Genomic DNA, 26,328 nt, shown 5'->3' on the forward strand with positions numbered 1-26,328 from the left:
TGGGGCCAAACGCCACTAGCGCATTAACCGTCAAAGAAATCTAATGGACTAAATACTACTAATCCATATGGGATTTAGTTGGCCTGCAACAACAATTACAATGAAATAAGGCACTCGCTAACCAAATGATGCAATTTCATAACGGAATGAAGTTGCTAAATTTCGGTTCGCGCCACCATCTATCAGCTCATGGGAAAGTTTCGTGAGAAGCTTTTGCATACGGTTAGAGTCATGCGGTTTTGTCATATTATATTCAATAAATCTCATTAAATTCGGTAGGCTACAGAAATAGATTTCAACATGAGCGAGAGGCATCTTTTAGGCGATGGACTTCAAAAAATAGAACATCAGCTTCCTGCAGTGATTCGAATGCGTTAAACGGCGGATTTGTCGGATTGCTCCGAAGGTAGGTCTCTGTTGTGAGAAGGAGTTTAATCTTTTTTTTTAGAATTATATACTTGATTAGTGTACTGCTTGACTTATAAAGGTATGCAATAGAATTAAGAAAGTGAAAAAAAAAGAATTTAATTATCAAAGCTTAAATTCCTCTTTCATAAATGTATTCAAAGGATGAATACTTGCTTTTTTTTTATTTCACAACAGGCACTATCCATTGGGCATAGTGATAGTATTACAGTCAAATCATGCATTCCGATGGCAATGGAAAGACACTAATATCGCTTATTTAGATGCCGAAGTTATTCAAATGCTGAGGATTAACGTTTAACCGAATTATTACGATTACTTTTTATGTCGCATAGAAAAAATCTTAAAAACAGGAAGCTTCAAAATAACCAAATGTGTGTCTCCAAAACAACGTATTTTCGAATTATCGATGAATAACATGAATTGGTTTTAATAGTCGACCAGTTAACTAAGTGACTTAATCAATGAGTGTAACAAACTCGATACTGTGACTCGCTTTGGCTGGATTTGTAGCTGTAAAAAGCTAATAGCTAGAGAAGTAAACAAAATTATTGAGTAGTATTAAACTTATCGTCAGTAAATAATTACTATTATGTACCTTAACTAAGCTCCTTTTACGAACTTGATTTGTGTGTGGTTATATTGAATGACATCCGCCGATCGCCATACGAATGTAGTGAACTATAGCACGGAGTGGCAACTGACAGGCGCGTTCAAATTAGAACTGTTTCAGTAAAAATGTGTTCCCGTAGGTTTACTGCATTAAAAAGGCATCGTTGAATTCCCTATTGATTACTAATATATTTTTATATATTTATGTTAAATAAAATTAAAATAATGACTCGAAATGTATACATGTACTAATATAGCTATTTTCATGAAAAAGGAGCGTATCATGTTTTTCGTATATTGTGTAATGCTGCCTCTCTCTCTCTCTCTCTCTCTCTCGCGCTCTCTCTCTCTCTACGTATATGTATAATACAGAATAAAGCGGCATTTGGCAGCTGTCGATATTTCTTTATTTTGGTCTAGAGTAAAGGCTTCGATTTGTTTTCGAGTGCACATAGAAAAGTAGAGCATGTTGACCAGACAAATACTTTTAGCAGAACGCGAATGGGCAAACTCGAAATTATGTCTAGGTGAATCCGGAAAAAGGAGGTTTGAAGAGTGTTTTGATAGTCGGGTGCTGTGACGGCCCCTACGAAAATGCCCCACAAGGTGATGGAAAAAAGATTCGTGCGCGAATCCGTTGTTCTTCTCTCTCCTCTTGCATTTTCACCTCCTCCCTATGTCCCATTGCAGTAGATGGATCCATTGAGAAATCGGATTTGAATGCGCTTTATTCCCCTACTTCCATTCACGATCAAATCGTCGTCGAGTACTTCAAACAAATGATGTTTTGCCGCCTCGACAGCCCAAACGCATATTCCCTAAAAATATACCCCCAGATCCCATCAAGCTCCTGTTTGTTCCGATGCTTATCCGCAACTCGTAACGCTCTTTCAAGCCATTGCCACGTCTCCAATCACGCCTTGTTTCTATAAGGATTTTGCATTGCATGTATTGTGGGAGACGCATAACGTGCTCCATTTTTGTCGGGCTATTCAACACATAGCTCGCCACATGACGTCGCTAGACAGGAACTAAAAGTATTCAAAGCAATATGTATCATTTTGCGCACAGTCATTCCTATACGACACACTTACGTTGTTTCAAAGTAGTTTCTTTTTTGATACCCGTATGTTTTATAAATGATTGGAGCAAACGAGCCTGATGAATCAAAATGTTTTTTGTGACTGTATTGGTGTTTCTTAGTTTATATGCCCGCCAAACGGTTGGTCTATTGAGGCTCGATTCGAATGTTCTTGAGTTTGCGAGTTCCAAATTGGAAGAGCGAAACAAGAAACGAAGAGATCCCTCGAGAACTAGCTACGTCCATGCCCCGCTGTCTTGTTGCTTTTTAGCACGGGGACGCATAAGGGACAGACTTTGCGACGTAAGGGTGGAGGGCCAACGTCAGCAACCAGGATTTGGTGGGTTTTCTGAACAGCAAGGGAAATTCGGATTGCCAGAATAAGCAACAGTTTCTGTACGAGGGATTTTGGTCGTGAGTGCGTGTGTAATCACTGCACAGCCTCAGAGAAAGATCCCAAAGCCCGCGCCTCGACCGTTCGGCAACAGCAAGTACGCGGCAAGAAACCATCCTGTCCTCTTTTTTCGCGGCATTCTCGGGCAGAGAACAATGTGGAAAGCAACGCTGGAGTCTAACAGCACAGACATTTTGACAGAAGGATGACAATACCGGCCCTTTTGCTTGGTCGCTCATCCCCACCGCCCCAAAAAGGTTTTTATGGGGCTTTAGGAATATCCGAGCTGCTACTGCTGCTCCGGGATGGTCAGCTACAGCCGTCACATAATCACCAGTAACGGTAGGTGGTAACAGGGACAGCAGCAATCTAAGATTCTACTGCAGGATATCCATATTTGAGGCAGGCGGCGACCGTCTGACCGACCAAGCAACCCGCGTCTAAGGGCCTTAGGCGAGCGCGAAAAACAGAGACGTGGTTAGCAGTTAGCAGCGCTGCAATAGAGATTGCAAGCGTTATTGAATCACGTGGCATGGCAGAGGCGCATGAGTGACACCTAGTTGTGATGTACTGTACACACAAAACGAACTCACGCGTCACTCGTCAATTTCCTTTTCGGTACCCGAAAATATACATGTGGGATGCTATGCCGACAGATGCTTGAACGCGCCTTGCTGTATAAAGTGTACGATGCTAATTAAGAGGCAGACAGACTGCTAACACAGGCTTGTGCCGGAAGGCAAGAAGAAAATTGCAACCCGAAAAAGATGTGAAGAATCAGGAGTTCGGGGTTTTGTTTTACCTTTCGCCATTGCACAGTACACCGATACACGCATAGGTACATACATGTGATAACCTATTTTTGTCAGGATATCGTCAAATACCTAACACATTTACCATATTAGGTTCAACACTATATATATAGTGTTGAACATTTAGAGTACTTAAAGGTATATAACAATAAGTTTTCTTCGTATATTATATTTGGCGTATAGCGCGAATTATGTGTTCGTATACAGCCTGACTCCTTACATTTCTTAAATAGTACTGCTTTTGAACTTTTGTGCTGCGTTTATTTCGTAGGCATAAACGTGCCTTAATACTGTCGATTTGAAAAAAATAGTATATAATGCAGAAGTAGCCTTGAGGTATAATTTAGTTACTAGAAGATTGTCTTAACCATGTGCTAGCTAGACCATCTTATAGTTCCACCAAGTTTCTGCCAGGCGCATTCGGCGATCGGCTTGCTGATCTCAGATGTTGTTGCGTAGATGCAGATGACAACGCTCTGCCACTTTCTAACGGTTTAATATCTCATAGCTTCTTTATCAGCATCCATAACGTAGCATTAGGCGGCGATCATATACCAGTCCTAATAGCATTTGCGCTTATCTTGTTTGATACGATGCGGTGTGCGTCTATTCGAAACGAATACTTCAAGCGTCGCCGTAAAGGATTGACCACTCGATGCAACGATTACTACAACTTTTGTCATAGCATACTTATCTTGGAAATCAAATTTTGGATGCACTAGCTTCAAATGACCCGGATTTAATCTAAACAATAGTTAGCGGTAATTGAGTCAGAGCAAATGAATATATTGGCTAGGGATACGCTGGCCAGCGTATTTTTATGTCAAAGCAGAGCTCGTGTTCTTCGGAACTTGTGCACTCTACCGGTTCACATACACGAAACATAGAGAACAGCGAAAATACACTTTTGCTTGTACACTACGTAGATGCGAGGCAGTGCCAACTTCGGGCATACGGTATGATAATTCGATAGAGCAAGGCAACGAATCCAAAGGTCGCTTTGTCAGTGCCGAAAACAAAAAGCTGTCTCTTTTAACTTGTCGGTAACTTGATTTTGTAAATAAGTCGCATGCAGTGTTAACACCACGATGTTATTATGTAGATGGAAAGCATGTTTCAGCTCAAAAATAAAGTGATTATAAAAAGAAAAACAAAGTCACTTAAGTTGTTAGATTTATTCGTGTAAAGGGCGAAGTCTCCATTGGATATGTTGGCACGTAACAGAACGCCCAAAGGTAAGGTCAAGGTAACTCAGGTTCCAGCGAGTTAATTAGAACCGTCAAAGTAGTTCGTACGTAATACGTCCACTGATAGGTGCTCACAATGAAATAGAAGTCTCTAGCAATGCATTCTTTGTGTGTGCCTTAAGTTCTGTACAGCACTTTAGCGGGCTTAAGCGTTACTGTCGTAACAGGTTTCACATTGTCTTCCTTCTCGAAGTCGGTGGAGTAGTAGACGGCTCCGTTCTGCTTTCGAAAATATTCTACGTTCGCGTTCGTTTGGTTTGAATAACAAAGCATTCCTTATCGATGAAACGTATCCTTCTAAACTAATCTTTTACTGTCAAACATGCCTGTCTTAGAAGCGCTAAAATAGAGAAAAACGACAAGATGGCTGAGTGACAGCTCAGATTTGACCTTTTATACCACACGACAAGATCTTTTATTTAACTGGACAATGCGTGCTATACTGTCAGCATGCACACAGTCCGATGCCCTCTTGGCATATTACTGTGACTATTAGATGTTTTTCTTAATGACGTAAGCGCACTCACTCCCTCCACTAGCCATGAAATTGAATACAGAGGTGCAATTGTAACTGGCCTCTTACACAAAATATAATAACTAGATCCGGGAGAAGCCTTCTTTCTTGCCAACTGCAAATCAACTGTTACCACTGCCGGATACCTTAGCCAAGCTATAACGATTGTTCGGTGTAAGTTAAGCCGTTACCCTCTCTAACATACATAATTTATATATTTGTATCTCTTTTCGTGTACATCCATACACTGATATTATCACATTACGGCTCCTCAGTTTGTTTTTAGCTTGTGTCTGCCCGAATATAAGGCCTACAGGCACCTATGTGGAAATGATTTGACTGCAAGGTTTTGCTTATCACCAGGATTTGTTGCCCAGTGCTCGCTATCAGTTTCATAACATTTTAGCAAACTCAGACATTTTCATTCGCCTTTTGTTCACAACGTCATTTCGGAATTAAGCACGCTAGAAAAGCCACGGCGCAGGTGGCCAGCAACGACGAATTATAGTGGAAGTGTATTGTTTAATATTAAGCGCCCATACATTGACAGTCAAATTCACATAAGTTTTTCCTAGGTGCCTACCTAAAAGGACGTATTCAATACTTGTGAAGAAGTCTTACCGAGTTCGTAAAGATCGAGTCATCTAACAACAACGAGTCCTGCAAGCAAGTTGTTCGATTTCGAGCGGTCGGTAGGTATCATCAAGTTGATTATTGCCGTAAAACCCTGCAGCAAAGAATAAACAAGCTTAAAAAGAAAGTTTACAATTGACTTAGACAGTAACAATTGTAACTTGATTAGATGGTTTATAAAGTGACTGTGGTCCAGTTTAATAGTAAGCTGAGTCAGGACCACGAAATGGCTGTTTGATCTCTGCGCTTTTCTTAGCCAACATTCGGTTTGAAGTACTATCTACAGTTTTGAAGCTCGATACTGTCACGGAAGCTATGGAACGCGCCCTCAACTTTGCAGCCACATGCGTCTTTCTAGCTTTTACTTCGCGCCTCCAATTTCTCTGTTGCAAATAGTAAAATAGATTTCTTGCTTGTAGCGTTGAATGATGGAGCATGATAAATATAGGCACTGTAAGGGATGCTAATCCGCTAGTAATAACGATAAGAACTTTGCAAAAGGCGAATCGGCATGAGTCTGTCTTGTAAGCATTTGCTACAAATCATAGCTGACGCTCGAAATTTCAACAAATGGAAAATTTTAATATTTAATGACAATTTCACCGTTTTTAGTTGACAACGTTAACGTGAGATACTACAACAAGAACAGCAACAGCGACACCAACAAACAGGAAATTCTGTTATGTATCTTTGTTAATAGACGGCAAAAGCAGCACGGCAAAGAAGCGCAGAACTAGGTGGACAACTCTATTGACGATACCCCGTGTTCGGATAGTCTGTGCAAAGTTCAAGCCAGATCATACGCTTCTAGTTAGCAGGCTCGCAGCTTGGAGACGAAAGGCCGACAGCAGATTACGTCCACACAGCGCAGGCGCGCTAGGCATCCAACGTAAATTTTGACTGATTCTCTGTAACCGTTAGACTTAGCTTGTGGCATATATGTATGTGTTTAAATGTTTCAAAATATATGTGCAATTATTGCACGTGTGCTGTTACTGTTAGTTCCTTTTGATTTGTCTCTATCTAATTGATTTGAATAAATATATTTGACCGACTAATATTTCAGTAATTGTATTTAGTTGACCCTTGAATGTACCCTGCATATTCAAAGCGGAGATGGTCATGCCTGGTAAACGTTACGAAGATCGAGAACTTGTAGAAGCTCATCGATGAAAATTATTACAAACCCGCTCCATGGTTCATTGTCGTGTATTAAGAATGAAAACTAAGCAAATAAGCGGTTGCAATATTTGACATCATTTTTTCGGTAAGTTTCGCAGTAATTAGAACACAGCCTAACTGAAATCTGCGAATATTATAAGTTAGTCTGCGAATATCTAGCTTATCGACTGCGTGAATTTTTTTGATAAAGTTTTGCTAGTACAGGTAATAGTAACCAACCAGTCCTTGGATAGCTATCTACGTCAAGTCATTGTTGGGTCGAAGTTCGGGTGAATAAAGGTTATCCCATGTAGATTCTGAGTTATGCCACCTTCAACGTACAAGTTACTATTCGTGTAGCCTTAAAGTGCTTTGCAATTAAGCGAGGCGTTCTTTTGCGTCACTTTGTACAATTCATTTAAAGAGACAGTAATTCTCATTCAATCTACCGTGAAGAGCCTGTTGATGAAAGGTCACTCCAATTACGCAGTTTCTTTCGTTCTGAGAAATCCAGTGGCGGGTGTTTATAAAGATTTGAACTGCAGAGATTTTCGTGAAGTAAACTATTCATTTATTCAACTGTATGAAGCGAACTTCGGCCATGAACAGCTTGAAGTCAACGATGCAAAACTCCTGGATTTTAGTCATCATATCGTTTACAGCCTGTCTGATCTAGCGTGCGGCACAGGTCAACTACAATATTTCCATTGGTAAACTAAAGATCCATTCGCGGTATATGTCGTGCCGACTAAGAACTTTTCAAGAGCTCCTTCAGAGCTTTTTAGATTTAGCGATTTTAATGATATCGTATGCTGAAATCTGCTTGACTTCGAAACGCTCCCTGTTTTGACAGAAGAGAGCCGCTTCATTTTGTGAAGTAATCACATTTGAATTGCCCGCGCTAACAAAGCTCTTAGCTGACGTTGTTGCTTATCTTCACCATTTCAGATACTTGTGACGCTTCGCCTAAGCGCCTTTCATACAGCTTTGAATGCCAATGTGGCAATGACCGACGACAAAAGACCTTCAGTGTGCCAAAAACTATTTTATCCGTGACTATGGGCGTCTCGGAAAAATATATTGATCTCGCTAATATATATATGTATATATATACCTTCTTCGGGGAACATACAAATAAAGATAGCAATTAGTATTTCTATTAGAACAAGCTAAATTGTTGCACCTCCTACTCGAGGGCATGGTATGGCGTCGCATAACTATTCCACACTTTATGGCGTTAACATTAAACAATGTTTTTGCATTTTTCCTTAACATTTGTTCACGCACGAATTGTATATGTCTATCATAGTTGTTGCTACTAGGCTATCCATTCCCCTGCCACTGTAAAATTCTTTGAAAAATGTTCGTTCTATTTAAGTGTAGGGAATATAAAACGGTTTTCCGTTTGTTAGGACAAAGAGAGTGGGAAATTTGTTGAGACTACTAGTTCATTATTTAAATGCCTAGTTCGCACAAAATCAAGTTCTGTGTAGATGAAATACGTAACACATTTACTTGTTTGATGCAAAAGGGAAGTTTTGGGATACATATACATTTCTTTTTAATAAGAACTAGGACGTATATGATTTGTCCATCAAGTAGGAACGTGTGATCCTAATAGAAAATTCGTTTTTTTTTGTTCCCTATAATTTACTCTGCTGGCCTTTACGGTTCCGGGGAACTCCACACAACTCCGCTAAACAACGGTTAGTTTTTCTAGTGGGTGAAAATCGGTCGTTTCCTTATTTTCACAGAGGCTACCGTAAACGATTGATAAAAGAATCTTCTTCACACCCGCCTTCAAGCAGAGCTTGTATACGCTGGAGAGCACCCCATCTATAACCCTAATTCAAACGTATGTGCAGCAGTGGATTTACTATTGTTTCAGAAATTCTTATTTCTGTTAAAATACAACAAGCTTAAGAGGTTAGGGGTTGTTAAAGAACATTGAAACAGTGTTCAGTTGTTTTAGCCCTCGGATACAACAGATATTTTTGATGGGTGGCAGTGGTGGAACTGAGAAAACCCCTAATGCAGTGCCGAAAACAAAGATCAAATGCTGATCATGAAAAGTAACGCCTTGTGTAAATTTGTTTTTTTTTTAACGAAAATACGCAGTACATGAACTTAAGTCAGGCGATCACGCAGGTGAAGACTTTACTCGAGTTTTGAGAGTTGTAAAAATTCATATAAATGGTCTGCCTGTCACACTCACATTGTAGTATCAGCATATAGGGGAACTGTGAGTGCCAATTAATAATATCTTAATTGAAACATTTGATTGTAAGGTAGATAGTTGACTCTTACCGATCTGTTGTTATACCTTATGTCACGGTGTATTGGAGACAAGCTATGATGTCAACATTGGAAATACAAACTTATTATTTTCAGGCCAGCGGTTTTGGCAGATTCGGTTATAAGTAGATGCCGGGAACACAAAACAGTCTTTCATTTGAGGGGTTTAGATATTGGTTATCCTATAATGGTTTAGAGCGGGTTCTTCGTGGATGATTTTTAGAAACATGATAAGGGTGGCTACCTCTGAAGTGCGAATTGACAAGTCCCGACGAAATTAAAGAAATTGCTAGGAAATTTTTTTTTTTTTTTATATATATAAGTTCCAAGTGTCCTTTTTGTGAAGAGGTGCAAGGAACTCGCGGAGGAGATCACGTGTTCATACTACTCTTCATAGAAAACGGTCCATATGGTTTTGTCAAATATTTGTATTCTTATGAGCAAGAGGCGTATGAGAAAAAAGAAAAAAGGCAGCTGATCTCCGTACAGAAAATATAGATCCGGCGTCATTCGGAGTAGTCTTAGTAATTTTGATATAGATAACATCATTTGGCTGATTCTCGGCCAGGATGCAAGCAAACCCATAGCATGCTGGACTGTAAGCACATCTGTTGTTATGCTTAGCTTGATTTAGATTTTTACATCATGCCCGTATACGTTATATTTGATAGGGACACCATTGAATAAAAACTCGACACCCTGATAGAATGTGATGTATAGAAGGGGCTTAGACAAAAGCCCTACGGCTCTCCTAAGGGTGTGATCGAACAGGCTGACAGGCAGTGTTCGATTTGCACTTTGCATGAGCAATCCGCAAGATCTGCAGGACAGCAGTTTGTCAGTCTGAAACATATACAAGGAATAGATATCTTTGGCATTAATAGATCGTGATTTGCCAAGTTCAGGGAAAAAAATCAAAATAAATGCTAGGGAGCGCATTTTTAACAATTGCCTAGTGATGCATTTAAGAACTTCCGATAATTAAGTGCAGGTAGACTTCTTTCTAGCAAGATTATGTTAGTTTGGATCGAAAAGTCCAGACTAGCATAGATAGGCTACGATAATGTCGTTCATTACAATACAACATATAAACTCCTGAGCAACGAGGCAGTGGTTTTCAGCAGTCGAACACTGTCTCTTTTGTAGAATGAGGTTACAATACAATCAATTGTAAAAGACTGAGAGTATAACTCGCTTTGAAAAGACTGTAAACATTATGGGCAAAGGCCCGATAAGTACGTCGGCCACCTTCTTAAAGATGATATGAAACAGGTTTTCGGGGGGTAAGGTTTAACCTTATATCAAGGCTGTTAGGCGTCTTGGACAGAGGCAAAGTTGATGCTATGGAGGCTCGTGTGGGTTTAATAGGCCGCATCGCAAAGAGTCTTATCAGTTATGTCAGAGTCAGAGTCGTGAGCAAAACGTTGCTTATTAGAGAGCCAATTCCAATAATCTTGTTTAGCCATTTGCATTCATTTGCGTATCGGAAGCGAGCTTAGGCTCTTTTGTAAAGTAATCCATTGTTTTGAAGTAGAGAGTGGATCCAGATAAAAAACGCATTGACAGAATCGATCAGTTGTTGTCTTATTGGCGAATTAGCGTTATCGTTGGGCTTTATATTCATAACCAAAAATGAGCACGGCTAACCGTAGCAATCAGTGGTTTCGATCATAAACAGCTTTTTGTGCCTTTGGCTTAAATCAAAAAAGGGAAGTGTTAAAATGTGGCTAGGTTTCGCCGTGTTGGTAATACGCCTAATTGTCATCCTTGCGTCCAGGGTGGCCGTTTTCGTCGCACAGAAGTTAAAAGCAGAAGAAAATTCAAAAGTTTACAATCAGACTGCTATCGCAAACGTGAACAGCAAGGCCTACCTAAAGCGAACCCATCTGTTTGCGGACCGTTTTAGCATCCTGGCGCCATGACCATGAGATATTCAAGAGCACACTACTGAAATTAACAACGAGAGTGGATAAGGGACGAATTAATCCCTGCATCTTACTAATTATTTCGAGTAACAGGTGAGTCTCACTAAGGCTAAATTTCTCTTTTTTTAAGGCTAAAACCTCTCGCCACCGATACGTTCGTCATGGCTAATAATGGTACTTGCAACACAGCGGGAATAATTTTTCAGTAGGTTACGAGTTTATAAAAAAAAACTCCAGTTGGTTTAACATAGCCGTCTGACATCAGGAATTTAACGGTGTTGAAAACATTATTGAGCTTAACTGGGAATCGAAGTCATTATTAGGTTTGGCCCCTAACTTCCATCGTTCAGTCTCAGCAGTCAGATTTGGGTGTTAAGGATTTGATGTTAATTGAAGCCGAAATGGGAATTAAATGCCTAATATCAGTCAGACCTATTTTTTCAGCTACATCTATGTAGCTCTTCGTTCGGTATCTCGCAACGATGACAGACAGAATCCTGGGATCTAAAATCGTTTTATTATAATAACCTAATTTTATTGCCGCCATAGAAGGCCTTTAAAGATTTATCGCTTGAAATATTCGAAACAAAAGTGGCATTGACGGTTAATTTTTATCATCGTTATCGAAGCTCAGTTCTCTTAGTTTTACCTTCGCTGGACTGTACGTACGTGCAAATTCATGCTGAAACAGAATGTTTGTTTTCATTATTGCCTGGCTAATATTTTTCTGAATAGGAAGAATATCCGACTGTGCATCTAAAATACTATAAGCACAGTTAACTTCTTTCTTTTCATCGTAAAGTTTTTCAAACAAATCTAGCAAACTTGCACACGGAAAGAATTCGACCCGAGGTCATATCGGCCCAACGTAACCGTAGGTCGTAGCTAGTTCAGCTCGTAGTTAACTTAGGCGTCAAAGTGGGAAACTCCAACAGTTATTCACCCATTCATCTTTTTTACGTTCTTTCGCTTGCGAGAAATGTCAAACTCTGCTTAATAGTCGCGACCTCCGTCATCTCATTTGAGTGGCCATGAAAACATTTTGTCAATCTAATATTTGATTCAATCTTCTCGAAGGATACCCGTTCTGGTCGCCGTCGTTGAAATGGCTCACTTTAGTTCTCATAAGACCACTTTTTAATTTGCTCATTCAGCTATAAGTAACTGTTAACGATAGAGCAGGAGCTACCTCAGATATCAGTCGTCGTAGCGTCCACTTGCAACTGTTATTTCTTTTAAAGCAAAAGGGCTAGTTAAGTTGCTTTTTTGAAGAGGCGAACTCGATTTCAAACGATGGTCGCAGTATACCCCGACGTTTTCGCGTGATAGGTCATGAAAACACGACAGATATACAGTGACAATTTGAATTTCCCTTATGACGCTAACGATCAAGGAGTGCAAAGGAACTTTGTTCAGAATTGGCGCAATCCGTGTAGCTACGAAGTGACCTCTCACTCGTAGTAACAACGGCATTTCTGATATTACTTGGCAAATCAGATGTTACACGTATGCAACGAGCTCCTATACTCGAGCTGTACCTTCTGAAACGTTGAAATAATGAAGGGTACAATTAGGCGATATCATATTTGATCTTACCACTGACAAACAAATCCTAACGTTGACAGTGAGGAAAATGCTGGATTTAGAATTATTTTAAATTTAATTTAAATTTATAGAGGTAACCAACCCAGTGTTTACATTGTGTCAATCCATCGCTTAATTACGTTTGTCCAACATGAATAGTTTGCGGACCTATTTTGAGAATGGGTCGCTATAGCGATAGTGATAATATTGCTAATAGAAAGTATTCCCACAGAAGCCCTTACCAAAGAGTTTCAAAGCTCGCTTCTTTTTATCTCGATTACAGAGGATATTACCTCATTAGTTTACTAAAGATGTTTAGCATAGAGCCCATAACACACACCGATTATTAACGTACTTGTAGTAAGTTAGTCAGATTTTACTTCGCAGCAAGGCTTTTGGGTGATAAGTCCTAGCTTTAAGTTACATTGATTGATAGTCGACGATCGACTGCGACGATGCATGAGACCTATATCAGTTTTCCCATCGATTTTCCTCTCAAGCTAGGCTTGCTCGCCCGCACAGATGGCAGATGAGGCAATATATAAAATCCAGAGCCAGCATCATCAATGTTTACGCTCCCTGACGAATAGACTTTTCGCTAAATTGAAGGAGGCAAGGGTTATTGGTTAGGTGGTGCGTCGCATCTGGCTACGTCACATTCAAAGCAGGGTTAACAGCCTCGGAGGAGCGAGTCCGCAACATGTAGCTTTTGCGAGTTAAACGAGCTGTGACTACTAACTATCCTAGAAAATACATTCTAAACTTAATAAACGAACCATAAAAATAAAGAAACAACAAGAAGACCAGAAGAAATATTGAGAACTAGCATTCTGTGAGACGTTTCATAATGCACAGTGCCATAAGAGGAGCTTTAGCTCAATGCATTTTGAAGACTTCGACGAGGAAAGTGTAATGATCTTAAAAGGTTGTATTAATAGGAGCGCCGTATCAAATAACCATAGATAGCTTACGTAGACAATTTCCGCCAAATCAATATGCGGCGATGATTTTTATACAGTGAATAAAGCTAACGTTATGTTTATAAAGCGTACACATTTCGAAATAGTGTTTTTGTTAAAAAAAAAAGAGAGAGAGAGAGAGAGAAGAGTAGAGAAACAATGACTTCGTAACGTGGTAGAGTATGTGGTCAGAAGACACATTATACATAATGATTCTCCACTAAATGCTAAATGAATGGAAAGGTAATTAACTTTTTTTCCTTAAATGCTTTGGCTTTTTGTCGCAAAACTGCATCTCTATATTAAACGATTTTTCTATTTAAAAATTTTAGAGTCTGATAATCCCACTTGATAAGCCTAGATCTGCACAGTACATAGGATAAACCATCTTAGGGAAAAAGGACTAGTTTTTTAGCAGGCACAAAAATTTGTATGTCAACTATATAAAACTTCTGTTAAACAGTGTGTCTCAGTTGGTATAATGGCTGGCCATGTGATAAACTCATGCTAAATAATTTTTAATACCTTACCAAATCGAGAATTTATTTAGTCCGGATCTGGCAGGAATTGGTAAATCGTTTTCATTTAAAATTTTCTCCGCTGTAAAGGATCGATATTTGGTTCCCGATAATGAATATTTTTGAGAAGAAACACTGCTTTATTTTCCGATCAACAAATTGGATGCATTCACTCATGGCTCTTATCGCGTACGTTATAAAGTACTGATTTCTCCGCTTTTTGCATACAGTGAGACTTCTAGACGCGGCTACAACACTTGAATGCTATATCACATAGACCTCTGCAGTTTCTTGAAGCGCCACTGGTTTTGTCAATATCCTTTAAATTTTTCTTAAAAACGACACCGGGCAACCGCACTTAACCTAAGGTTCATTCCTGAGAACTAGTCAATTCTATGGCTCGGCCTGTGTTTGCACTCCATTTTTATATTAAAAAAATTATATATATTAAAAAAATGTGCGATCGCCACATCTAGCCATCAGGCTACTAAAAAAGAACGCTAAATGATAATATGAAGACACTCACATAAAATGGGAAATGATGGACGTTCTTATGATGATATGACATTAGGACGATGGGTGTACGTAGATTGGTTGTGGTACTAATAGCTGATTATTACGAGAGATCGTATTCAGACTTACTACAAAATACGACAGAAATATGATGTGGCCTACGCCAAATGAAAAATTGGCGGATAAAGCTAGTAACTTGGCTGTCAAATCTTTATAGATGAATTTTATAGACGGGAATTCAAAGCCTTACAAACTAACCCTCGTGTTTACGAAAATAAACTGGCGATGGCCACTACAGTAGCACGATTAACTAGAAATAATAGCATATATACAACTCTGCTAGTTTTATTGAAGAAAAAAATCTAAACTTGGGTTTAGCTATCTAGAGTAGTCGGCCTAGTGAAACTGAGTGATATATGGTCAAGCTGCTTTGAGGCACGTAATATAATTGTTTCTACAAGTAACAGTGAGGTTTGGTTCGGAAGCATTGTAAATTTCTTACTTATGTATTATGTTAAGGCTGAGATGTTCTACGACGTGAAATAAAACAAGTATTTTTAAGATTTCCGTTAGACATAACAAACGATGAAAAAGAGCCTTCTCTAAATCCGCTAAGAACAAGTTTTGCTTCGCCCCTTCGTAACGAAACATATTCGTTGTATATAGCATAAATCGCTACTGCCAAATTTTACGTGGATGGAAACGGCACCCACTAAACAGTCATCTCTACTATCAGCTTGTTATCAAACTCGTTTGTACCCTTTCATTTCTATACGAATACTACGAAAATCTGTATATTTTAATTGTATGACGCCTTAAAGGTCTCTAAGGCCGGAGAACACCAAGCTTGTTCCTAACGTGCCGATGGACATAACATCTTCACAACACAGTATAGCCGATTGTGGCTTATTCACTGTGATTTTAGGTAGATTGCCATAAAAGATCGGATGCATAAAAGGTATTTTATTACATAAAAGACCTTCTTAAGACACAAGGGCCTGAAGTTTTTGTTGACTCTCTAACACTGAAGCATAATTGTCAATAGGTATATTCTGTTCGTTCTGCAAAGTATAATTCACGCGTGATGATACTGAGAAAGCGACATATGTTTACTCGTTTCATTGCTCTTTTGTGCACTTACCCGTTTATTTGCTCTACAGTAGATCTGTTTGTTCATGAGATAGTAAATATCAAACGAGTCATCAGCCTCAACGTGAGGTATGAATTATATTTAATTTTTTTGTAGGCAGCACAATGGGAGTACGCAGTTATATTCGGCGTTTCAACGCAAGCTATTGCACAGTCATTTGACAAAAGTCCTGCAAAAAATAACTCTTACTTGTTTATGACGAGTCGGTGTTAAAATCAACTTGTTAAAACTTCGAATCGTCACTTCACTGTTTAATACGAGACTGTATAAGGGACGAGCCAAATATAATCTGGCTAACAAGGATTTCCTCTCTTGAAGGGGTCACGAGTACCGTTTTTAAAATACGCCCAAAACATTTATTGTGAATCCCACAGCTAAGGAATTAGCGAATAGTATGTTGTCATTTTTGACTGCTCGAAGGACATCATTGGTACAAAATGACTTAGTTTTGGGCGAAATTGATGATTTTCAGAAGGCTATTTTCAATCTTTAGTGTCGTTTGTTTGCGTTGACTAAATTTGTGGGAGAGAAGTTTTAAACCCGACTAATGTTTGTAAGGAATCTGTAGCTAGTCTGGATTTTGAAGGATCTGTACTTGCAAAAAATAAAATACATGCACATAGACACGAGCAAAGGAAGATGCGCCCATGCTGGGATCTATTGAGAAATCAGCTAATGAGGCGCGGAAGAATCCGTGAAGGATCTAACATCAGCGATAAGAACACAGGCTAGATAGATTGGTTCTATTACGGGTTACTCAATGGCACGGTATTTATTAGTACAATGGTAATACAAAATAGGATGCAAAGATCAAACAAAACCGTTAGCTCAAGCCATTTGTGGAAAACTGTAGATGACTCTCGGCAGGAAAATAGCGGGCTTGGCTGTTATACTAAGCTAAATACAATCGCATCGGAATTGATTGCCAAATTTTAATTTGGAACCAATTGGCGACATTTTTTTTTATGGTAGACGTTTCGCTAGGAGTGAAAGCTATTTGCACGGTTTGAGCACTTAATTGGAAATTGTGTAATTATACAGTGTTAAAATGCGCTACCTGAGCGTGCCGAGCGAGTCAAAGGCACAAACTAATTATTACATAAGTAATACTTATTTCAATTAGTAATCTAGAAAAGGTATTTTTATAACGAAAGAGTATTACGAGGAACGTTAATATTCTCATTATTATTGTTATTAAATGATTATTGTGAATTTTCAGATTCAATTCGATTGTAAGAACGCCGCAGTTGGCAATATACCCCTCGACAACGTGTCCAAGATGTCAAATCCGACATTTTCAGACGGCACACCTGAAGGTAGCTCTGACTTACGTGAGGAAAAGTTCGTACCGGAAAGACGTGAAACATGGAAAGGTTGCGGAGTAGGCGGCCATGCAATCATCTTTAAACGTACCCTATGGGATCGTAATAAAGGTGCAAGGTTAAAATACAAATTCAGCAGGATTATCTTACAAACGCAGGCAAAGAAATGGAAACAAGCATGATAGCACTCCGCATTGTCAATTAACCCATGCAAAGTCTACGAAATGAGCAACCGAAACAGACGCTTCTGTTTGGCTCCGATTTGCGATGAAACCCGATTTTCGATTTCAGAGTCTCGAAATGACTATTGTGTCTATTCTAATTGGAAAACTTAGCGGTGCCCTATGAACGATCCTCGACTGTCGGCTGATTTTGAATCGTCGGAAAGAACTCGTCTAAAAACCGTATTCTAAGGCGGCTCAGGATAGACTCAGTAGACTGCCACCTCTAAAAAAGAAGTTGCAGTTAAGAGGAATTGTCGTTTAACTCATGTTGTATGGCTAGAATAGGATCGAGTTGTTATACCAAAAACAAATAATTCTATTTTTATAGTTTACATTACGTTACTGGTACGCTAGGTAAGCATTTCGAAGAGTAACACTGGTGATTGCGCTACGTAGTACGCCATTACGAAAAAAACTATCTCATCTATCGATAAGAAAGTCCATATTTAGATGACTGATTTTGCCTTAGCTTGGGAACAGTCGTTACCAAACTAAGTAGCCGTATCCTTTGTCATACCAGTGTTAAAATGTCGGTGTACTTTTATAATGTCTGGATACTTCAAGTTATCAATGACTCATGGGACACACTGTTAAAGTTCTAACTTTCACGAGCCTATCGTGCCCTTGCGATGAGACTTAGCTACCTTTGTACCAGTGAACAAAAACCTTCCCACTATGTCGTAATCATTACGCCCCTGTAAACAATCGCCCTCAGCTTTTGCACGTTCTTCAGATCCCTTTGTGTTGTTGTAGTCGTATTTAAATAATTATACTTAGCACAGACAGAAATCCCTTTTATGCCATATGAATAGCCTATGGTGATGAGATGCACAGGCTTGCTTTCTTGAATAGCCCATAAGGATTAACTACAGAGATATTGAAGGTCTGAGAAAATTGCTCGTTTTAATGCTTCTGAGAAACTTGTTATTCAAAATAGGTCTGTGTCTTAAATGTGAATCGTATCGAGCATCACATCTAAATCAATAATTATTGGCTTAGCAGAATTTATATAGTACTGTCTCGGTCCCGCTTCTGTTGGGTAGGCCCTGAGTGCCATGTCATAGACGCTCATATGGGACGAGACGGTACGATTGCACGAATGTTTCACGGTAACCATGACTCACTTTGGCTTTCAGCAATCGCTGTGAACAGGACAAAGTACAACATCAGCTTTTTACGCGTTATCGAAAAAATGGCTGTGGAATTTCTGGGATCGGCGAAATTGAGAGGATATGCGGAGACCCGGCCAGTACTTTGGCACAGTAGTCTTTAACGAAGTAGAGTATAGTTGAGCGTGCATGTATATATATATGTATATGTATAGATCTACGAGTGTGTGCGTTCGTATAGCTGTGTGGCTCACAAGAGGAAGGTTTGGTAGCGAAACACGGGCGTTTCAAAGAGGGGCGGGGGACGGTGCAGGAAGATGAAGATAGAATTTGTAGAGGGCTTTGGTTAGGGATTCTGCCTGCTTGTGCTGAAGTTGATGTGTGGCTAGGTTTTGACAGACACACGGGCAAACGCGATAAAGCACAGGCGGATGCTGAGCTCGCATTGAAATTCCATACGCACGACGCAGCAAGCAGTTTCGTCCGATGAGTGAAAGCGAGAGAGATGGATCAAGAGAGGAGATCGTGCAAAAGCAGCGGCGAGGGCTTTCGATGCCATCCAAAAGTTTATTTCTACATGAAGAGGGGAAGGAATGGGAGCAGGGTTAAGGGGTGGAGACCAGAGGAGGCAGCTTGGGGGAAAGACGAGGCTACGATCGGAGGTTCGGCAGGAGTTGGCAATTGGGGGAAAGATCGAAGGGTTAAAGGGCGGAAGGGGTAGGTGTCCTCCTGAATGGAGAGTACACCAGTGACCAGCGGTTGTGTACGGCTTTGCACGTCACAGGCCACCGTACAGACACTAGCGGCAGTCGCCGATCGTCAACTGAAGACCACTTGGTCGAGACTCTCAAATCGAGAAGAGAAGACATCTCCAACATACTTGTACCCGTAGCTGATGTGCTCGAAGCTAGTGAACTGTTTGAGGGGTTCGCTATTCATTCTTAGATTTACAGAACACACACGTAAGTAGGTATTTCAGAATGGGCAGTATACGAAGCAGTGTGTATATACGTTCGGGTAATTCGCATTTGAGAGATAGCAGATAGGCCTGGTCGAGCTTTGGAGATGGTTTCTTTGATGTTCGTTATATTACAGATGTGAAGCCGTATCACTGCGGGTGTAGACCGAAAATACATTAGTTTTTAGATTCGATGTACACGACGTTCATGTGTGTTAGGTTGTAGGATTGCAATTAATCGATTAGTAGAACAGAGAATTTGAAATAACAATATGTGGCTCTACGATGACAAGGTTTCTGCTATAGGATTTCCCAGATTAAACACAGCCATTAATACGACACAGGTGCTATTTCCCAACTCGACAAATCGACCATTAGCAATCGGTATATGGCATCGATAAATCTTTGTTCGATTTGGAGTAATCACTAGCTTTCAGGCCTTCAGGCATTGCGCTCGAAAAGGTATATCAACTTATTATTTTCTTTCAGAACTTTCCTTCACACGTATATAATCCATCTACAATTGGACTCAATCACGCCCACACTGTTGTAGGGTATTTATACAATCAATACGAAAACGAGGTTTTTGATGGTCCTTAATTTGAGCTAAACCCTTTCTGTCTAACATTTTCTGCAGCTGCCTCTCAGCTCTCCTTTCTTGGTCAGCTTGCGATTTCGCAGCATGCTTCAAGGACAACTCGGGGTTAAGAGCTGAACACAAGAGACCTGATACGACCAAGCAGAAGAAGGCACAATCGCTAGATGCATCGCTTTTCCTCTTTCTGGGCTTTTTATTGCAGAATAGCAGTCTGTCCATGCCCAAATTTGAACGTAGGGCCCCTCTATACGTTTAAGGTGAATAGGCAGTCACGCTAACACTGCACCGGTGTGAGAAAATAGATCCGGAATTATAAGCAGCTAGGACTGATTAGATAGTTTTAGACAGTTTCACGGCGACGTGAGACCATACAGAGTGCGCTTTGTATTTTGTAATACACAGTAAGCAAACGAGAAGTATGATATTGTTTAGAAAGTATAAGAGATGTCAACATTGAAACAGTTTGTCGACTTCTGGTAATAGATGCCATTTTTTTTTCAGTCGATCGAGATATTTGGTTCACCAGGAACGCCTAGTTAACACATGATGATCACTAACACGGAACCTGACAAGACTGTGTGTTGTGTTTAAGAGAGTGCCCAGGGGGGATAAAATCAAATAGGGCGCGGGTTTGTAGCATAGTATAGATTCTTCTATTTCTGTTTAGCTTGATATTTCAATGTGTAACGTCTTTCAACTTAGTGGGCGGATTTTGGACAAGTTACTCGAATGCAACTTTGTCTGACATCTCTGTGGCTGTCAATATGGAGATGCGATACAAAAGTCGAATCATGTAGAGATGTTTAGTTTTACCACCTTCTTACCATCATTGCCAACAACGTCTTGTCACGCCTGAAAAAATGCGTCCAAAATTTTACGTTGGTTCTAAATGCAGTAAAATTCGAACCCTTATGAAATTTTAGGATACACAGTTTATGCATTTTCTACGCTGGTAGAGAATTTTTTGTGCTGCTATAAGCATTTGAGTATAATTTAGATTCTCAATTCAATTCCAATATTTAGAGGATTGATCTGGCCTTCAGGCAATAATTTATTTCAAGCAGCGATTGCGATCACGCTATAATCTTTTCCAATCTTAGTCTTAGTAGCACAGAGCCTCCATTATGTGTATTCCTCTTCTTCATCTAAGCACGCGTGCGTGAAAAATAGTTAAGCCAAGGTTACTTTCTTTCCGCAATCGAAATATCTACCCATCATTTAATATTATCGTCACTCTTTGTTTATCATTGTTTTTTGGCGCATTAAGTTACATTGTAGCTATATTCGTTTATTATTGGTATCTAGAAACACGTGACATCGATTTAAACACTCGAAACATAAAGGATAAAATAAACCGTATAGGTTGCTTTATAACCTTTCAAATTTAAGCTGACTACGAAAAAAACTAATTCCAATAGTGAAAGAGATATTTGATTCAGCTGAGCTACATTTTAAAACGCCATCCGTCTGCCAGCTGGCTGCTGTAACTGTTAACAAAACACTTATCGTACTAGGCCAAACAACATTCACTTGCGATAAGGTCGGCTATCATCTTCTCATTCTTGATGACGCTCATGAGAGTGCGGACCAAGCTCATTCGTGGACTCGTCGCCTGACGCTGTTGACGATTGCTGTAGTAACCGCAACGCGACCACTGAACGGACGTGGAAAATGAGCGCTACACAGGCAAACAAGCGTGTTTCTGGAGGAATAGCCGGGGAGTGAAGAGTGTTTAGCTACTACTAACCCGGTCTAACCCTCTTTTCTGTACAAAGGCTGGCTAAGTAAGTGAGCCCACAGGAGTTTGAGTTTGGCCAGTAACCGCTGACAACGAACTCGACGAGTCGACTTGAGCCCCGGGGAAACAAAGTCTGCAGATGAGCAGGAAGGGATGCAACGGACGGCTGTGGAATTGAAAGGAAATGCGTGGCAAACCGGCCGGTTGGGACAGCATCTGCGAATGGACGAATGGCAGACGGTCAGAGAAGATACAGAGGGAGCGACTGTCAAAGCCCTGTTCTGGGAAGGACAGTGGGGACGGGGGCTATGGACAGAAAGGCTAATGCTTGAAGAGGTAATGAAGGGGATGTAGCAAAGAGAGAGAAGTTGACAGAACAGAAGAAGAGCACGCGACAACATTCACTTCCATTCGGCCCACTCGTTCATGCCACTCGTCGCTGTCACTACGTTATCTTCGTGTCCCTTTTTCCACTTCGCTTTTCTGTCTGGTACTTTCCTCGGCATTGCCGGCTTCGCATTCATCCACAAAGTTCAAGTCTAATTTCGTAGTTAATGCAGACGCCCTTTTTCGTTCAGGGAATGACGATGGTGGGGGCGGTGCTGGTAACAGCGGTTAGTATCACAGTCTTCAATAATAGTAGTTGTGACTATCCATCCAGCTTTGCTTCGGGTCGCTTAACCAGCCACGCTGTCCGTCGACTTGTGTCCAGTAACTTTTCCAGTGATTCAGCCAGATCCTTCTGAACAATTTTTAAAGTGGGGATAGCGTCGTCGTACACGACAGACACAACGAGAATGGTCAGGTTCGCTGACAAGACTCCGTAGCAATGCATAGGCGGGCGGAATCAGTAGCAGACGCAAGCGACTAGCGGGTGTTGCTGACAGCAGCCAGTGTACTGTGAAGGTGGAATAGAGAGGGAAAGACTCAGCCGTCTTTTTCTGAGCAAGCTTACGTTGGGTATTGGGTAGGTCTTTTCGTTTAGGGCTACTTGGTGCTGATGCTCACCTTTGAGGCTGCTCCGCCTAGGTAACACTATTATTTCTCAGTCTGAGGGAAACACTTCTCTGTTTACCCAGAAGGAAATGATTAGAGTACGGTGGTCAAGAGGGAGGCGTTGACAGTGGCACACACGAGTCAGGTTGTGCATTTGGTATCCTCTTGGAAAAAGGAAAACCGCCTTACGTCACGCAAGTTCTTTACTGTATCTTGGTTCAGTTAGCTGCTCTACTGCATCTCAAATGGGTCCGAGTTGGGCTTTCGATTGCTGCAATCGCTTTCCTCTCACCTGAATGCCAAATGAAAAGAAGAGAAAAAGAGTCAAATTTGTGTCAAGAGCACGCGAAAAGAATGAAATCACTAACGACAGAAGAGGGGTGAAACTGCAGGGATTGCAAAAGACACAAATCGCTTTTGGAATCATCGTATGTGAAAGCTTCACCCCGGCGACGATTCCGCGGCCATTGTTAGTTATTAGCGACGACCAGCAAATGTGAATCTAGAAATTAACGAATGTACGTTCAGCGTAACGGTGCCTATATCGATCCGGTACCGTTATCGACTGTAACTAATCTGATGTCACGAGATAACTTTTCGGAGAGAATACATTAGATTTTGCCGGACGGTTTATAAAAAGGACTGTAAGGCAGTTAAGATGCTTTATAACGACAGTTTTCATGCAGCGGTTAAACAAGAGGAACCACGTTTTAACAACCTGGAGTAAGTTTAAAATAACTAAATCATGTTCGTATTACATCAAACTTCGCTCAGTAATGAAGATGCCATAATTATTAAAATATAATTAAGATATTTTCGTTTAGCCCCAAACCTGCTCCAAAAGCCGATACGTATGGCCCCGTTGCCGCTATTGCCACGTGGTCAGAATGGCAAATGTGTAAATGGCTTAGGTGCGGCCCCTTGGAAATCACTGATGTCAAATGTTACGTCATCAAAAGTTGGTACGGATAATGGAATTTTAGCAGAATTACCCTGTCATCACAAGGACCTTTACACAAATCAAAGTTAGTGAAGTTGACTTCCTTGGTAAACGTAGATAACAAATACAAATACAAAAGAAAGTTAGCAAACATAACATACTTCGATTGCCCTTATCCAAATAATCGCGGCCTGCGACGAGCGCTCGGACGCGTTTTATTTCCCTGGCTACTTTCATCGTCACTGTAAAAACCAATATTCGTATTGAACCCAGTTTTACCTCTCAGACAGATCTTTTTCGTTCTACACTGATGTAGACCTCCTACCTAAGCTGAACTTTCGGTTAGACCAAAGTGGAAGTTACAAAAGGCACTCAGGCCGGAAGGGCAGTCCGTAAGCCGACGTCAGCTCTGAGTGGAGTGCTTAATATCAATTGAGACACATCCTCCCTCATTATTACCTGATGGTTTTTAAATTAAGATAAACTGCGTTCGCGGCTGCCGGCTATCGACGGAGGTGCACTTCGAACTGGGCGCGCCCTTCTGCCGCCACCGTTTGGTAACCGAAGTGGTGTAGGTGGGCCTTTCTCGTCCTTGGTCGATCTTCCTTTACTACGCAGTGAACTAATCGGTAAAAGGAAATCATAGAGACCGTAACAAATCAACTAGGCGGGCCAACCGCTATTGGAGCCTTCTGTTCTCTTTTTGAGGCCCATTTTATTCAAATCAATATGTGTAGCCATTGTAAGAACATTTTTATGATTTAGCTTTTATTAATTATACCTGATTAATAACACGGACGTGAGGTAAAATTTTGGTGGTGAGAGCAATCATTACCGAGTTTTAAACTTGACAAAGGTCTAAATAGAAAATAATTAAAAACAATAAAAATACATCTAGAAACATGCATGCAACCTACAAAACATGGCTGTGTGAATTGACTGTATCAGCTAGTTATGGTCTATTAAAGTATACGTTTTGTCGAACCGTTGAGCGGCTTTTTTTTTTGTTCAATTGAGCCGGTCCACAAATAGAATAATACCTCTTTATGGAAACGAACTCTACTATTGAACGCTCTATTATGAAGGACCTCACGTAACCTCTCTATGAATGCGATGTGTACATAGGTGTTGAGAAAACCTATAGGGCGTATTACGGCGATTGTAACACACAGTAATCTAACGGAGAGCGACTTACTTACACTATGTTTGCAGTTTACAACCGATATATCCAACACACCGGCTGGAAAGCACTGTTCAACGTAACAGAATTGCCAGTATATAAACGTTTTACAATTACGGACACCGTTCTGTCGATGGGTGTCCTGGCTGTGCTTGAACTAACTAGAAGACGTATCGAGTTGTTGTGCGGAAATTAGAGAAATTGCTGGACAAAGGTTTCCGCCCGTTGCCTAAGCTTATACACTCTAGAAATAGGGTATGTAATCACTGAAAGCTCCTAAAAGTTCTTGCAGAAAAGACAGTCGCGTACTATCTAGGGTTCCCAAAATAATCGTGTCGTGAGAAACGTATCACTGTTATTTACCGTTACGACGAGAAAATCTAATTCAGTGAAGCATGATAGCCATCGATTTGTTGATGGCCTTACGTAGTTGTATGTGAATCATTTATATTTTGTTTAAATAGACGTGTTTACCTAGATAGTCTCCATAGGTTTCGCTACAGACAAGGGAAGCGATCTCGCATACCGCTAAGCTGGCTTCTGATTATAGGAGGTGTGACTACCTCACTGTATTTGCTTGGAAGTTACGATGGTAACACACAGCGATGGATGACTTCGCTAACTAATACAGTTTAATTCGTTACTCTAGACAAACCGTGAAAGACATTTGTAGAGACATAGTAAAAATCCTGTGTAAAAGCAGTAAAAAAGCAATGTTTGCAAACGAATTATAAATTTCATTGATACACACACAATCTTCTCTCACGCGTTTGTGCTCATAGACCAAATGTTATTACACATATTATATAATCATATTGAGGCAAAAAAACCGACGTGAAACTAAGACTGCATTATTACCAAGGAAAAGTCATTGAAATACCACTTCTAATCTTTCTTGTTTGTGCGCCGACCAGAGGTTGCTTAACTGCATTCAGAAAGACTAAAACGATTTTGACTTCTGGATGTTAAATCACCTTTAAAAATAAAACTATATAATAGTAAAAACGATTTAAAGCTTGATTTTAGCATTTCTGCTTGATTTAAACCCGCTTTGCTTGATTTCAAGGACTGAGGGGCAGATTTCACCCGAAGTACCATAAAAAATGAAAGCTCCGTGTCGGGGTTGTATGTGTGATGTGCTGCAGTCTTCAAATACGGCTCGTTTGTGCTCTGCGAAGAGCGACACCATAGCACGTCAATGGCGAGCGCGTCGCCAAACAGGCAAGGAGCAAATAGAAGTTTCGGGATGTAGACTATGACGCTTGGAGGTAGCATGTGCTGGCGTCGGTTAGTCAGGGTTGACGGAAGAGGTAGTACCGCACGTTCTGCATGTCGACAACTTGAAAGAAACGAACCGCCGCCGTGGCGTCAGCGGTTTCCGCTGCTACGTCCCCGTGGCTGCATACGGGGGTAGGGCCCCAATAGTGCCACTACGGCGA

General features: G+C 40.5%; 2 long non-coding RNA genes across 16 annotated transcripts in view; one reads left to right on the top strand and one right to left on the bottom strand.

Annotated features, from left to right (window-relative positions):
• The first annotated feature begins 272 nt into the window (after window positions 1-272).
• LOC111260868 (uncharacterized) lies at window positions 273-17,277 on the top strand. Of its 8 annotated transcripts, none has more exons than XR_002680585.2 (5): window positions 5,664-5,778; window positions 6,332-6,608; window positions 6,786-6,986; window positions 10,953-11,193; window positions 17,044-17,277. It is a non-coding gene; the product is annotated as an uncharacterized LOC111260868 (long non-coding RNA). The 8 variants fall into 8 exon arrangements; XR_002680587.2 differs by having other exon boundaries at window positions 11,082-11,193; XR_002680589.2 differs by having other exon boundaries at window positions 6,799-6,986.
• LOC111260869 (uncharacterized) overlaps window positions 4,486-26,328 on the bottom strand; it is a 32,860-nt gene continuing 11,017 nt past the window's right edge. The window contains exons 2-4 of one of the 8 annotated variants that reach the window (XR_002680591.2): window positions 22,782-23,061; window positions 5,708-5,813; window positions 4,486-4,912 (exon numbers count right to left, since the gene is read on the bottom strand). This is a non-coding gene — a long non-coding RNA (uncharacterized LOC111260869). The other 7 variants (XR_002680593.2, XR_002680594.2, XR_015311235.1 and 4 more) reach the window with 7 other exon arrangements.

The sequence above is a fragment of the Varroa jacobsoni genome, unplaced genomic scaffold, assembly GCF_002532875.2.
Source record: "Varroa jacobsoni isolate VJ856 unplaced genomic scaffold, vjacob_1.0 scaffold_485, whole genome shotgun sequence".
Taxonomy (NCBI): domain Eukaryota; kingdom Metazoa; phylum Arthropoda; class Arachnida; order Mesostigmata; family Varroidae; genus Varroa; species Varroa jacobsoni.